Source organism: Vicia villosa, linkage group LG1 (genome assembly GCF_029867415.1).
Source record: "Vicia villosa cultivar HV-30 ecotype Madison, WI linkage group LG1, Vvil1.0, whole genome shotgun sequence".
NCBI lineage: Eukaryota > Viridiplantae > Streptophyta > Magnoliopsida > Fabales > Fabaceae > Vicia > Vicia villosa.
Genome location: NC_081180.1, coordinates 54,692,616 through 54,708,055, shown reverse-complemented (window position 1 = coordinate 54,708,055; position 15,440 = coordinate 54,692,616). Strand labels below are relative to the sequence as shown.

The following is a 15,440-nucleotide window of genomic DNA, read 5'->3' as shown; positions in this document are numbered from 1 at the left end:
TCTGAGAGTTTGAAAAAAGATAGTTTAAAACATTATGGTTTTCATTTTCAAAGTTGAAAAAACATTTTTGATCAAAACGTTTGAATAGAAGCATCAAAAATTAAATATGCAGAAATTAAAGAGACCAGGGTAAAGAGATGACACTAAAAATTATAGAGGTTCGGCCTAAATGAAGCAACCTAATCCTCTCCCCAAGACTTGATATTGAGAGTTTCCAATCATGCTTATAAAATTTTAGTAGGTTGAGGTTACGAACCCCCTTATACAAGGAAAATGAAGTTTCAAGTTTACTTCCAACCAAACAGCGAACATCGGAGAGAAGTGGTTACTCTTTCTTCAAAATATGAACTTGGAACGGTTAATCCCCAAGCTAAACTAAGATTTAGTACGAACTAATCTCGAACCAAATGAAGAGTTTTAAATTGGCTATCCTTCGAACATATTCGGGGTTTTACACGGGCTACTATGAATCAAACTAAGATTTTGCATCGGGCTAATCTCAAACCAAATTGGGCCCTTACACAGGCCGACCATGAACCGAATTAAGATTTTACACCACACTGATCTCAAACCAAACTAGGGTTTTACACGAGCTCACCATGAACCTAATTGAGATTTTACATTAGGTTAATCTCGAACCAAAGAGAGCTTTTACACGGGCTGAACTCACAAACTAAATCAGAGACTTAATACTAAATCCCCCAACCAAGCTTTTAACAATTTTAGCTTCAAACCCAAACAAACACTCCTTTAAGAGAAATTATTCAACCTAGAGAAAAACCTCTTGGTTAATTTACAATATTACCCCTTTTTTAGAATAAAAACATCACTTAAACACAAAGACTTTCTCAAAGTGATATGGCTAAATTAAAGCGAGAAAAAGTTGAAAATACTTATAGAGAGATTGTGACGAGTGAGTTAGAGAACTCACGTTTCTGGATGTGAAAATGTAGAGGGTAGATATTGGCCCAAAAAGGAAAATATCCATGGACTAATTTAATGTCCCAATCAGTTGGTTCTTTCTTCCAATCGATTGGATGACAAAAAATAATCAATTATAAATGCCTAAATTGGAAGGTTTTAAAAAATATTTGTTTCCCTTCATTAATATGTTGTTATAAGCGATTAAGGACATTGCTTGCACTAAGCTAATCGATTGGGTAAATGTGCCAATCGATTGAAATGTTCAAAAACTGGTCCAAAATATGTCTGATAGTTCCTTATTCAACTAGCATTACTCCAAAACATATTTGGTTGTTTTGATTTGAGAGCTAGGAGCTTTAAAACATGTTTTGGCGTGTATGTGTTTGATTTATCCATATTACTTTACAAAAATTTTCCTCGTGTTTTTACAAAACACCGGTCACTTACACACGATTGGGCGACCATTCACATTTCATTTCTTTCACAATCTGAAGCTTCAAGACTAACCAAATAAAACAACCATAAAAGCACTTGTGTGAGTCTTCTTTTAGATTTGGCTTGATATGTCTTCAAGTTGAATCCCATCATCAGAGGATGTTTGCAGTGATCATTGTAACACCCCAATTTTTGATTTATTGAAATTATTTGATTAGTCATGATTTTTGCGTGTTTATTTAATTATTGGATAATACTAATTAAATAAATATGGGATTGTGTGACCTTGAGGTGAGAGTGTGGGAGAGTAATTAGAGGCTAATGGAGTTTAATTAAAATTATTAAAGTTTATTTTAATAATTATAATAAGGGTTAATGAACTTTTTCGTCCCTTTAAATATTTCAAATTTCGTTTTTAGTCCCTCCAAAATTTTCCTTCAAGAAATCGTCCCTTCAAAAATTTTCTTCTGAACTATTGGTCCTTAACGTCAAATTTCGTAGCTAATCGATGGCTAAATTCGTAGCTAATCTCTAGCAAATTTGACGTTGGGGACCAATAGTTTAGACGAAAATTTTTGAAGGGACGATTTCTTAAAGGAAAATTTTGGAGGGACTAAAAACGAAATCTGCAATATTTAGAGGGACCAAAAAGTTCATTAACCCTTATAATAATAGTATTTTATTATACTTATTCAATTTAATGGAAAACATGAGGTTTGAACCAATAGTGAGAATTAAGAGAATTATAAGGGAGGAGGGAGTAAGAGGGATAAGAGTTTGGGTTAGAACTGTAATTATAATAAGATTTACCCTAATGATATAAATTAGAGACATAACCTAAGTTAAGGTTTTGGTTATTAGCACGTAAAAACTTTAGAAAAGAGAGAAAGATGGTAGAGGCAAAGGGAGAATTTGGAGCTTTGGGTGAGAGGAGAACATTCAAACCAGTTCCGATTTACATTGCTTGCTAGGAATGAGGTAAGGGGGAGAATTGAATCAATAACGAGTATATGCATGAGGGGTATAACGATGAGTCCTTAACCTCAAACAGGACATTGAGTTTTGATTTGATTATCTTAATTGATGTTAATTGATGGTATGTTGTGAATGTTGATGAAATCCATGCACTTTGATTTATGATATTTTTTGTTTTGATGTGTTAATGTGTTTTCACCATTGTTGAGGTTTTGAAGGGTTTAGGTATAATTGTAAAGCCATGAAAATTGCAAAGTAAACGTGTTAGATTGATAAATTGGTATGTGATAATTATTGTATAATGTGTGGGATAATTTTCTGGTCTGTTTTGGGTGGTTGGGATAAAATATTGAAGCTTCCATAGAGCTCTCATGACAAAATTGTGTTTCTACTTTCTGTTACAAGGCGGCGACCGTCACCCGACGACCAGGTCGTCAAGCAGCTGACGGCAGTCAGCAGGGTGACGAGGAGGACGGTGAGGCCTACAGGCTTGATTTCTCAAGCCGGTCATCAAGGAGAGGCGACGATCTGGGTGACAACCGGGTCGTCATGCTGCTAGGAAGGGCGTAAATAGCCCACTTGTTGGGATTGATGAGTTGATTTAAATTTTTTGAATTTTGTCAGTTGTTGGCCTAATGTTAGCCACAGTTTGGTGAGGTTTTAGTGTGATTTAATAATTAAACCTAAATTTAATCTAATTTATGAATTAATTGGTGAATGGAGAATCTGTGTGAATGGGATGATGATGTTTTGTTAATTGTTGTGCGTGGTGATGTTGATGTGTTTCTGTGTGATCTTAATGGTCGATGAATTATGTTTTTGTCATTATGAGATAGTAGTTTAGAAGGGGAATTATTATCATAGGGTCAATGCAAGTTTGTTTATTGTCGGGATGAGACTTTAAACATCATGTTGTTGTTGCATTGGCGTGTTTGGATATGCATTCATTATGTCGTTGTTATTGATGAAAGAGACAAGTTGCAATCTGAGCATGGTGGATTGGTGACTTGTCCCAAATTCGATTAGGGTGGATCCAGGGTTCGAGTAGAGTAAACACAATTCTTGAGTGAACTAATCGTTGACGATATGGCACCACATGCATATGAGTCTAGTTGATGTTATGAGTCTCGTTGCATAGTTTAAATGATGAATATGAGATTGTATTGAGTATGTTGAAGGATTAGGTGTGAGAATGAAGTTGTGTGAATGTTGTGCTATATGTGTAGATGTTTGTAATTCTACCTTGCGACTTATGCCGCTTATCTTATTGATGTGAATTCTCACCCCTTTGCTTTGATGTTGTCCACCATGGACATCTTGCATATACTCAGATGTAGAGTTTGCTGTTGTAAGTGAAAGATAGCTCATGCAGTTACTTCTTTTAGTTTTGTCGTTGTTTTTAGAAGTCTTGCTTTGATTATGTAATATTGGGGTTGGGACACTTATTTTTCTTATTATGTTATTGTTGGGGTTTAATTGATTCTTCGGTTTATGTTTGAAGTTGTTAAGAGTTGAATATGATAAGTAATTTCTTTATATAATTTGAAGTTTGAAACTAAATGTCCTAAGTTATGATGTTTTATTTATTTGAAATAAGATCGATACCACCACAATGATACCCTAAGTGAAGGTGAGTGTGCAATGACATGTGTTGTATGGCGTTGTTATTTCTGCTGCATGTTTGCTAAATATTTAAATTATTAAAGGATTTGTCATCGGTGACACCTTAGATTGTCGTGTAATGCTTAATATATAAATTTTGGGGTTTAGGGTGTTATGTAGTGGTATTAGAGCAGGTTGGTCCATCCGTCCAGGTGTTTGTAATGTTGTTTGTTCCCTAGTACGCGACATGTGTGTGAAACATTATCAGTGCTTGTTTGTTTTCTAACCACTTAGGAGCGGAATTGAAACAAGTGGGGGGAAGCTTATGATTCTCTGAGGTGTTGCAAGTGTGGAGAATTGGTGTAGCGTGACGTTGGTTGTAAGAGTGTAGGTGTTGTTGAAGCTGTAATGTTTCCCGAACCCAAGGAGAATACTGATTCAAGATTCTTGTCTGCCGGTCAGGTTGACATGTCTTTAAGGGAGAACGATCAGGTACTAATGATGTTGGTTTCTCTGAGAGTGGAGAACGATGTGACAGCTAGTGATATGCATATGGTGTGTGAATTTCCTAATACTACTCCCATTTTGATGGCTCCGTATCAGATGTCTGCTACAAAGTTAGGTGAGTTGAAGAAGCTACTAAAGGATATGTTTGAGAAAAAATTCATTCGGCCTAGTGTTTGATTGTGGTGTGCACCAGTATTGTTAGTGAAGAAGAAATACGATAGTATGTGTTTGTTTGTTGACTATCGAGAGCTGAATAAGGTTACTATCAAGAACAAGTATATGCTTCCGAGGATTAATGATCTGATGGATCAGTTAGTGGGTGCTTGTGTTTTTAGCAAGACTGACTTGAGGTCAGGGTATCATCACATTCGCGTGAATGTCAGATATTTTGAAGATTGCATTCAGGACGAGATATGATCATTATGAGTATTCGATGATGTCATTTGGTGTGTCTATCGCTCCTGGTGTGTTCATGGAGAATATGAATAGGATTTTTCATCTGTATTTGGATAAGTTTGTGGCGGTGTTTATTGACGATATTGTGGTTTATTCGAAGACCGATGAAGAGCATGTTGAACATCTGAGAATTGTGTTGAAGTTATTGCAAGAGAAGCAATTGTATGCTAAGTTGTCTAAGTGCGAGTTCTGATTAAGAGAAGTGAGTTTTCTCGACCTTGTGATTTATAGTGGAGGGATTGTTGTTGATCTGTCGAAAGTAGAGGTTGTGTTGCAGTGGGAGATTCCGAAGTCTGTCACCAAGTCCGATTTTTTCTTGAACTAGTTGGTTATTATTGCAGGTTTATCAAAGGCTTTTCTAATTTGGCATTGTCGTTGACTCAGCTAACTAAGAAGGGTCAAGCTTTTGTTTGAGATGCTAAGTGTGAAACAAAATTTCCAAGAGTTTAAGAAGTTGATGTTGACTGCAGTGTTAATTTTGCCAAATCCGCTAATCTAGATTTTATTGAATCGACCCTATAACTCATTTTTTAAATTGTTTTTAGCATTTGTTTTAGTTCAAACTTCACTTGTATAAATAGAACTATCATTTGTCTCTCTTTCCTCTCTTTTTCTCTGGCAAAAGCTTCTCAAAACCCCTTCGGAATTTAACTTTTCTGAGTTTGGTACTAATTGGAAAGTTTGTAGAGTTTTGTTCAAGAAAATGAATTGTGGATTGAAGTTATAAAATAAATATTAGAGATTCTTTTTTCCTCCAAAGAAAATTAGGAATTTTTTAAGCATCCAAATTAGTAGATAAATATTGTTGAAGGATTGCATGTTGGAAGATTTAAGGTTTGACAACTTTCTAGAGATTTAGAAATTTGAGATTTTATGCTTGCTTCCTTAAAGTAGATAGATGACTAGATACTTAATCTAATCATACCATCCAAAACTTCTGATTACAAAATGTAGAGGTAAAATCACTTTTGTACAACAGCAACCAAACATTTGTATTTCCACCAAGAAGCATAATCACTCTCTTGCCTATAACCAAACATACACTAATATTTTTATAACAGGAAGCCAGCATTGTAAACCCTACACTATACTATACTAAACTTTGGTAATTTTTTTTGGCACTTATGCCATACACAATGCAACTCTATAGTATATATTATCTTTACCCTTCTTCCTATAATCATAAAATAAGCCACTAAAAGTGAGGAATCTATTTGCTCCACAATCTGCCATAGAGTTCAATGACACAAAAAGTGGTTCCAAGCAGACACCTCACAGCTATACCAATACAGAGAAACAGAAACACCTCACTTAGGAGGATGAGAAGAAGGTATATGACTTACCAAAATCAAATTAGATCTCTTTTTTTTTTCCCTTCTTTCTGCATCTCTAAGATTACTCTTCCTTGCATTCACTTTGCTGTCTCATATCTAATAGTAGTGTTCTGAATGTGACCTATGATGGAGGACGAAAGAAGAAATGCTCTTCAACCATCACAAGAGTGAGCACAATTCATTGATTATTATCATTGTTGTGGATTGTATTCTGCACAGCCTTTACAGCTGCAACTCTAGCTGCATTTGCCGCTTTATTAGCTGCAGCTGCTACTTTGTTCACCATTTCATCCATCTTTGATATACTCGATGCTTTCTCCGCCGCACAATGAGCATCCTGTTCAAAATGAAACAAGTACTAAATATAATAATTCTCATAATTACGTAACTGTTTCGATGAACAATTTTTGGGTAAAGTATCTATTAACACCGATTGTTCAATCATATGTGTGCAAGAATCCGAAAAGGATTATTACCTGGACAGCTTTGGAAACCTTGGCATGGTCTACAGCACATGGAGACTCAATATGATTGTCTTGCCTTTTAGGATTATCAAGAATTCCATTCTGCCAGTGACCACACTGTGTTTCCCCATTTCTGAATGTGTACATTCCTAGCCCTTGTCTTCTTCCTTCATGCCAAGCACCCTCATATCGATGACCATTCTGAAATCGATAAACTCCAAAACCATGCATCATGTCGGCAAAATATTCTCCAGCATATATGTCTCCATTTCTGCAATAATAACATTAAAATAGCTGTCAAACCTCCTTCCAAAGAGAAACTAGACCAATCCTTCTGGTTTTTGACAGTAAATAGTATCAATATCTGACTGAACATCAGAGTAAAATACAAATCTATTATGTAAAGCCAAATTAATATCCCCTAAACTTCTCAAATGCGATTGTTGGCAACATGAGCCGTCTTTAAAGGTGTGCAAGGCAGGTCAACCGCACAAGACCTAAAATTTGTCACGGTTAAAATATAGCTACATAAGACCTCATAAAATGTTTGTCGCTGTTAAACTATAAAACTATAGTTGAATAAAACCTCTATTTATTTTGTCATGGTTATACTAACTACGAATCTACACAGAACCTCTGAAAAATTGGCTCTGGTTGGCAAGGTAAATGAATGAAACATGTGGTTCTAAAAACTAACATAATCATTAACTGAACAACAATTGCCTATTCAATCCAGAAAAACAACAACAGAACAAATCAAACAGGAACCATCTTGATAAGGAACAAACAATTGTAAACTGAAAAACTAACCTGAAATGGTACCGGCCTAGTCCATGTTTGACACCCCATTTAAACTCTCCAACATAATGGCTCCCATCACTGCAAGTATGAACTCCAAACCCATGACAGTGACCATTACACCATTCACCAGTATAAACATCACCACCAAAAAACCTATAAATTCCAATCCCATGTCTCAAACCCTTCCTATACTGTCCACGATACCTACTTCCTCTAGCCCACGTTTCAACGCCATACCCATCATACTTTCCATCAACCCAATCCCCTTCAAATCTCCCACTCATATGAAAATGATATACACCACTCCCTGAACACTTCCCCTTATGAAACTCACCTTCATAAACATCACCGTTACTATAAACCTGAACCCAAGATCCAGAATTTAGGCTCTTTAACTCCTCGTGCTTTGACCCAATTGACCATATAACAGGTTGATGAGAATTGGTTGAAGCAAGGCTTTTGGTAAACGACCGTGTGAAGAATAATCGAATAGAGGGTAAACGAGGGAGTGCTAGGTTGATAGAAACGAAAGCGCTGAGGACAAAACAAGGACCAAAACGAAATCTAGAAGAGTTGGTTGTGAAATGAGAAAGTAGAGTGAGGTTAAGGAAAGGAAGATGATGAAATGTAAGCGAGTTAAAATCTTCAAAGTTGTGAACTTTGAGGTAAAGGGTGAATGGGTTTTGTGTGGAGGTGTTTGAGATGGTGAAGATGGGTTGTTATTGGAGAAGCGTTGTTCATTGTGAAAATGAAAAAGCGTTGGTGAGTTTGGTGAATAAGGAGAAGAAAAAGGTGTAACTTGGATTGAAAAATGGGTTTGATTTTGAGATGAATCTGAAGAGAGGTTGAAGCTATGTTTTCTGATATCAGAGTCCGATTTGTGAAGGTGACGCATTAACATAGCAAGGAAATAAAAAGGAACAGGTTTTAAGATTCTTGTTCTGGATTCTGTGTGTGATGAAAAAGTGAAAAGAAACAAAGATGAGGGTTTCTGTTTGGATTTTGAGAGATTATATCAATTCGTGTAGGTTGCAACTAGGCAACTAGTTACTAGATAAACAAGTTGAGATATGAATTTAAATTATATTTAAATTTATAGTAATATATAAAACTAATGTGATTAATTAATTTTATATTTAAGTATGTACGTTATTGGAATTGGGTTAATTATTTCATACTTGAAGTATTAATAAAAATAAAACGGTAAATTTATTAATCAAAATGTATAAATATAAATAAAATAAAACGCTAAAATTTCGTTGTGGTTCTCTCGTTAGAAAAACTAGTGTGATACCCGTGCGTTCGCACGGGTACCCTTCGTTTTCGCGCATTTGAATTGAGGAAAATAAAAACTATTAGTAAAAAACTAAATTTTGTTTAAAATGGGTAAAATTATAAAAATATTAATATTAAAAAAATTGAATATTGAAATATATAAGAAAATAGATGTTCTATACATAGTGAATACATTGATTTACATTGTATATTTAATAAATTGTTTTTTTAATTACTAAAAAGTTGGTGAAGTGTTTATTTAATCATCAACAATTGCTTTTTAATTACAAACTAATTTGAATCAGCAATGCAAACAAATTTATCTCCCTCTTACACACAAATAAAACAAATATTAGTTTTGTTTATTTTCATAAACTTTAAGTTCCAACTAAAAATACATGTACTTCCATAGATGTAAGACACAAAATTATATTATTTATGCAGTGACATGCTACATGGAAATTTTTGTCACTTCCTAGTTATAAAAAAAAAACTTTAGGCACCTAAAAGCAACAAACATGAATAACTTGTTTACTATAGAATTTAGATCCCAAGTCTCATTTCCAATTTAAAATTTCCATAATTGAGCTCAATTTGCACGTTTCTCACAGATCTATTCATAAACCTTTTCTATCTCTCAATTACTTTGGTTGCTCCAAATTGAAACAAAGATTGCAGATTCTACACAAAAGTAATGATCAAAGAAAACAAATCAATCACATATTTATTTAAATTAATTTCATTTGCTAAACATTATTAAGGTTAAAGAATATATCCATGTGTATAAATATATACATCTGCATGCACAAAATGAATAATAGAATCCCCAGCTAGTAAAGAATTTGCAGAGATAACTGAATCCCGTACCAATTGTTTCAGCTTCAACTTTCCTGATCCACATCGTGTGATGATCCTTTTCATCCAAATAGCTAAAGCAGAAATAAAAGGACAGTCGCGTAAGTTAGGAAAATGAAAACTGAGTCCAGCAGTGTCCTTTTAAGTCTTGTGAAAATGTGAGAAGTTAGATCCTAAGGAAAAATGCTTACACGAAACATATGATCCAAATAGAAGGCGGAGTTTCAGCATTCTCATTGCGGGTTTCACGTGTTGCCCGTGCAAATCAATAGTTATCACATTTTCTATACCCTTGCTATAGAAAGATATGCCACATGTCTTCCAACATTCTTATTGCTGGTTTCATCTGCTGGTTGTGTCAAAATAATGTACCTAATCAGATAGATCTGCCGCATATCCTCGATCTCCATTAGTATATATATCATGATTAATATTGATCAGAAGAATATTAAGCTAATGTAGAAAACTTGTTGATCAGCGTCATTATAACACATCAGTAGGATTATAGAAAAATGTAGAAAACATATTGATGAGCATGATTATAATTGAACAAAAGGATTTAAAAAAATGTAGTGATCTGCGAGACGAAAAGTATGGTTTGATAAGAAAATGTCAAAAACTATTTTGAGAACAAATACAAAATCAATAGACTAAGAAAAAAACAAAGCAATAAATAGAAGTTTGACAGCAATTTGTCATGAGTAACTTGAGATGTTGAAGAAGTTTGTGACCAGACATTGGATTATGCGCTCATTAGTTGACTCGAACTCAAAACCAATGAGTCACGCGACATCCTAAACCATAAATAGAAATATGCTTACATGTCCATTGAACACAACGTCAATACCGTATTTATATAGTAAATCTTCCATTTTGACTCTCATACATTCTGCTTCTCTATAATGTGCTTAGATGTAGGCTGTAGCAAGACATAACATAATAACCATGGGACACAAGAGAAGAGACAGAGCGAAGACGAAGTGAAACCTTGTTAGCAAGTCAGGGTCAACATCTTGCCATTTCACCTCTTCAATAATTTCCAAAATATGCTTCATCCTCTTCTTAAGCTCTTTCGATTCAAGAATATGCATCTCAGCACTAAAAAAAGTGCCAAGCAACTGAAAAGTGCAATAGTTAAATTGAAGTCCTAAACTAATTAAACAAAATTCTTTAAATTTAAAGATATCAAAAGAGATATATAGAAATGTAACCTTAGTTTGTCTTAAAACACCTAAAAAGAGATTAAACATTCATTTGGGAGAATTCAATAAATACCAAAAGTCAGAACACAATAGTAGTAATAGTCACAATTTGAACTACCAAGAAACCGCCGGAATTTTTTGAACCGAACATGATCCAAAGCCAAAACCTATACCACAAAACCAAATGAAGACTATTTGCAGTAGCATAACTAACCGACTTTGCACCGAATATCACCTTTGCCACAGTTTTTGAACAACTTCTCTTTTCCAAACTTGACCAAGCCAAACATAGAGAAATAAAATCCATGAGAACTCTCAGATCTAAATTAAGCCACAGGAGATTTGTACAACTCCTCTACCATCTTCCTGTATTCTGTAGAAGTAAACAAAAACATAACAAAATTACTTAAAAGATCAAAAGATATATTATACAAATCATCTGCAAAATATTAAGATGCTTATATACCTTCTTGATTGCGCCAAAGCTGCGCTGCTTGTGGATTTAGCAGAGAGCTAATGTTTGGCTCTAAACTATGGAAGAATAAACAAATATTTAACAAACAGGGAAGGCAGAGATTAAATAAAATAATAGCTTCTCTTAGAACTAATTCAGCTTTCAAAGTTACCTCCTAGTAGGCTTTGAATAGATATAAGAATCATTCTTACATCATAAGCAGATGACCATTTATCTTGTAAATCAGAACAAAATGATTTATCATTATTACATGTGATAACATCAATATACAATAGCTGAATTGAAAAAAGATAAAACACATGATCATATGGTTTATTACCTGAAGAATATCTAGGCATATATTGCCATGCATATCTACATTGGGGTGGAAGTAGGTGGTGTCAAATTTGACCTTTGGTGTTATATTTGTATGTACCAATTTAAACAACCAACAATTTCATATATAACCAAAGGAAAATGATCTTTCCCTCCTTATTTCTAGAAGATGAGATAATACCAAATCCATAATAAGCATGAACCTGTTTATCACATAATATATACCAAAATTCAGTAAAGGAAATATCAATTTAAATTACAAGATTGAAGAACTCCAATTGAAACTAATGATAAAACCAGTCATCCAAAGACACAAAGACACACTTTTGATGACTAAATTTACATTAGAATCACTTGAAATACAAATGTAAGAATTTCTTAGATATTAAAAAGGTTTCATTTTTCAATAACCATTTTTCAATAATCATAAGAATATCACTAAAAAAGAGGACACATGACACATATATTGGGTATTCAAATTAAGTATGGCTGGAAACATGAAGAATTTTCCGACAGGCATAGAGTTCTTGAGTCATTGCAAAAATAAAAAAAGGGATTAAAACTCAAATCTCAATTTAATAAGAAGAAAAGTAATATGAAACTGAATACAAAAACTCCATACCCATTATTGAAAACGATGCTACCGCCACCAAATCCAGCCATCAAATCATCAAAATCAGATGATTTATTCATCGAACTTCTACTCCCCGTCGCATGCAATCCACCAATCTTACCTAACAAATCATCAACACCAACACTTTTTTCATTCCCTCCACCGAAAAAAATGAAAAAAATGAAAACCTAATAATGTCAGTGCCAAAAATTTGTTAAAAATACTTACATGTTTATCAAACACAATCGTTAGGGTTAGGGATTTGCCATCTTGAAGTGCAAAAAGAGTTTAGAGATTTGAACTATTGAAGGTTAGGGTTTCATTCCCAACTTCAGTTTCGCTTTGTCAATTTTCGTGAAAGAAGAAGGAAAAAGAAGAAGAAGATGAGGAGGAAGAGGAAGAAGAAGAATGAAATAGTTCGTGAAAGAGAAAGAGAGAAATTAAGAGAGAGAATGAGAGAAAGGACAAGAGAGAAAGAAGAATTTAATATTTGAAATTAAGATAATGACATACAGCTAATATTATTTTTTTGGAATAAATTAAAAGAAGACATTTTTTGTCCCCAAAATGATAATTTAGACTAAGATAACAAAAGGGTATTTTAGTGAAATTCAGAACAGTTTTTTTTCTTATATTATAGATTCTTATATGGACACAACCAGGATTTACACATAACCAATCATATCTTTTTATTAATTAAAAAATTAAAATAAAATTTTCTCTCTCCTCCATTAAACCAACTACCACATGATAGCAATTAAAAAGGAAATTAAATTTTTAACAAATGTCAATTTTTTCACTTTTTATTGGTTGCGCCTAAAAATATGGATTTATATTCGTATCCATGCAAGTATTTCTGGAAGCGGATTCTCTAACTTAAGCGCGCGAAAGTTAGAGTACCGTTCAATAATATTTGACCGTTTGATAAATCAAATTGCTTAGATAATGCCACGTGTCTATCAATGACTTTTAGAAAAATAAATGAGCAAGGCAACGATACAGGAACCGCTTCGCCATTTTCTTTCTGTGAGTTTAACCATCACCACTTTGCCGTCAACCGCCAACCGTCGCTTCTTTACTAACATCGTCAATCATCACAGATGCTGCAGAACAAACGGTGGTTGTACCAAATGAAATTGAATTGCAACAACACCACATTCAAAATAAATGGAGCAAAATGAGAAGAAAGGAAAAACAAAATGAGAAAGGTAAGAAAGAAGAGATTAGTTCCGCCGTCGCGTGCTCCATAAGTTGCCATCTTAACCACCAAAGCCCAAAAGCTCATCCTGTCTGAACATGTTCGAATGGATTCTCGTGTTGTAAATTTGGAACATGAATAACTATGGTTCCATATAAGAATATATACAGGAATTATGATGTGTACATACGAACAATGGGGCAGCAGCGACACAGAAATGTAATGGTGTTGTGATCTAAATCTCACTTTGATGGCGGCGGCATGGCGGTGACGGGTGATAGGACGGAAACATTTTCTTTAGACAGAAAAAATGGAAATATTATTCTACGTGTTTCTTGTTAAACAAAAAGACACCTGGCATAATTTCAAGCTTTAGATTTATCATGTGGTCTGCAAGAGTTGAAAGTCACTCTACAGTTCGCGCCATAACGGTAGACAATCCAATTCCAGTATTTCTCCTCTCGTTATACATGGCTTTGTTTGGTAAGCCACCTTTCGAGCTTATAGCTTATGTCTTATGTCTTATAAGCTCATATGATAATTTAGACCCGTTTGGTAACGGTCTTTTCATCACGAGCTTATAGCTTATTTTACTAACTTATAGCTTATTTTTCAGACGCTATTTCAAATAGCGTTTTAGCTTATGTCTTATAGCTTATCATTTTTTCTTCTTTTTTTATCCTTATTATTTTAATTAAAATCCATTTTTAATCTTATAATATATTTTAATTTAAAATAAAATAAATATATATTAAATATCTTTTATGTCATTTTACATTTATAAGTTAATTGAACCGCTAATTTTACCAAACACTTCAATTAACTTATAAGCTATCAGTCTCTACCATCCGCTATAAGCTATAAGTCATCAGTCATCAGCCATCAGTCATAAGCTATAAGCTATCAGCTAGCTTATCAGTCAACTGCTATTTTTATCAAACAAACCCAAAAAAGAATTAATCATTGAGATTTGTTTCATCGGGTGAATTAATTATATAGATACTTATTTGAATCTACAGCATTTTATCAAAACATTTCGTTTATATAAGTCTTAATTTTTGTACTTGCAACATTTAATTTATTTATGGATAATGTTTAGTATAAAGGTTTGTTGTGTGGTTTGGACAATTTTAACATAAAAAATTATTTAAACAACAACAACAACAAAAAATGTGGAGTTCAGTTGACTTTTAAAAATAAAATTGAACTAAATCAAATTAAATCAATACGTTGATTTGATTGCTTTGATTTTTGAAAAATAATTATTGAATTATATATATATATATATATATATATATATATATATATATATATATATATATATATATATATATATATATATATATATATATGCCATTATAATTTTATATTAAATCATTTATATATTATCATATAATAACAAAATTAATTATATTTGGATAATAATTTTTTATTTAATATATAAAAATTAGATTAAATAAAAGTAAAATAAATATAAAAAATATATAATGAAAAGAAGAAAAAAAATAGATGAAAGATTAAAGAAGATGCAAAATAAAATAAAAGAGATTAGAGATTAGAAGAGAAGAGTTAAAAACATAATTGAAGAAAGAGTAATAAAATAAATATAAGAAGATGAAAAATAAAGAACATATGATATAAATAAGATACTAAAAAGTAAACAAAATATATATGAAAAAGAATGTGCAATACTGTTAAAAGAGATTTGATTTGTGGATACTTCAACTTAAAATATTTTAAGAAGAGAAAATTATTTTTAGATTTTTAAATATAAATTTTTAAGTAAAACTTAGTACATCTAAATTTCATCTATTTTTAACTATAAGACCCAAAAAAGTTAAAGTATTATGTAGCCGCGCGCAATTTTGTTAACTGTAACTGTTTCTTGGGACATCGATGACGTGGCATACTAGCTCACGTACACGTGGCAAACATATCGACCCTTTATAACAGTGAGTCATAGAACAGTCACATGGTTGTGCCAAATTTACGAAAATGCCATTCTGAAC

The 15,440-nt window shown here is 33.1% G+C and overlaps 1 long non-coding RNA gene and 1 pseudogene across 1 annotated transcript; both read right to left on the bottom strand.

The window, feature by feature from the left end:
• Window positions 1-5,743: 5,743 nt before the first annotated feature.
• Window positions 5,744-8,545, bottom strand: LOC131638310 (phosphatidylinositol 4-phosphate 5-kinase 8-like; annotated as a pseudogene).
• Window positions 8,546-9,278: 733 nt separating this feature from the next.
• Window positions 9,279-11,804, bottom strand: LOC131606614 (uncharacterized). The gene is made up of 6 exons (XR_009284921.1): window positions 11,625-11,804; window positions 11,457-11,519; window positions 11,297-11,361; window positions 9,820-11,203; window positions 9,641-9,702; window positions 9,279-9,454 (listed from the first exon to the last, which is right to left on the bottom strand). It is a non-coding gene; the product is annotated as an uncharacterized LOC131606614 (long non-coding RNA).
• Between the last annotated feature and the right edge of the window lie 3,636 nt (window positions 11,805-15,440).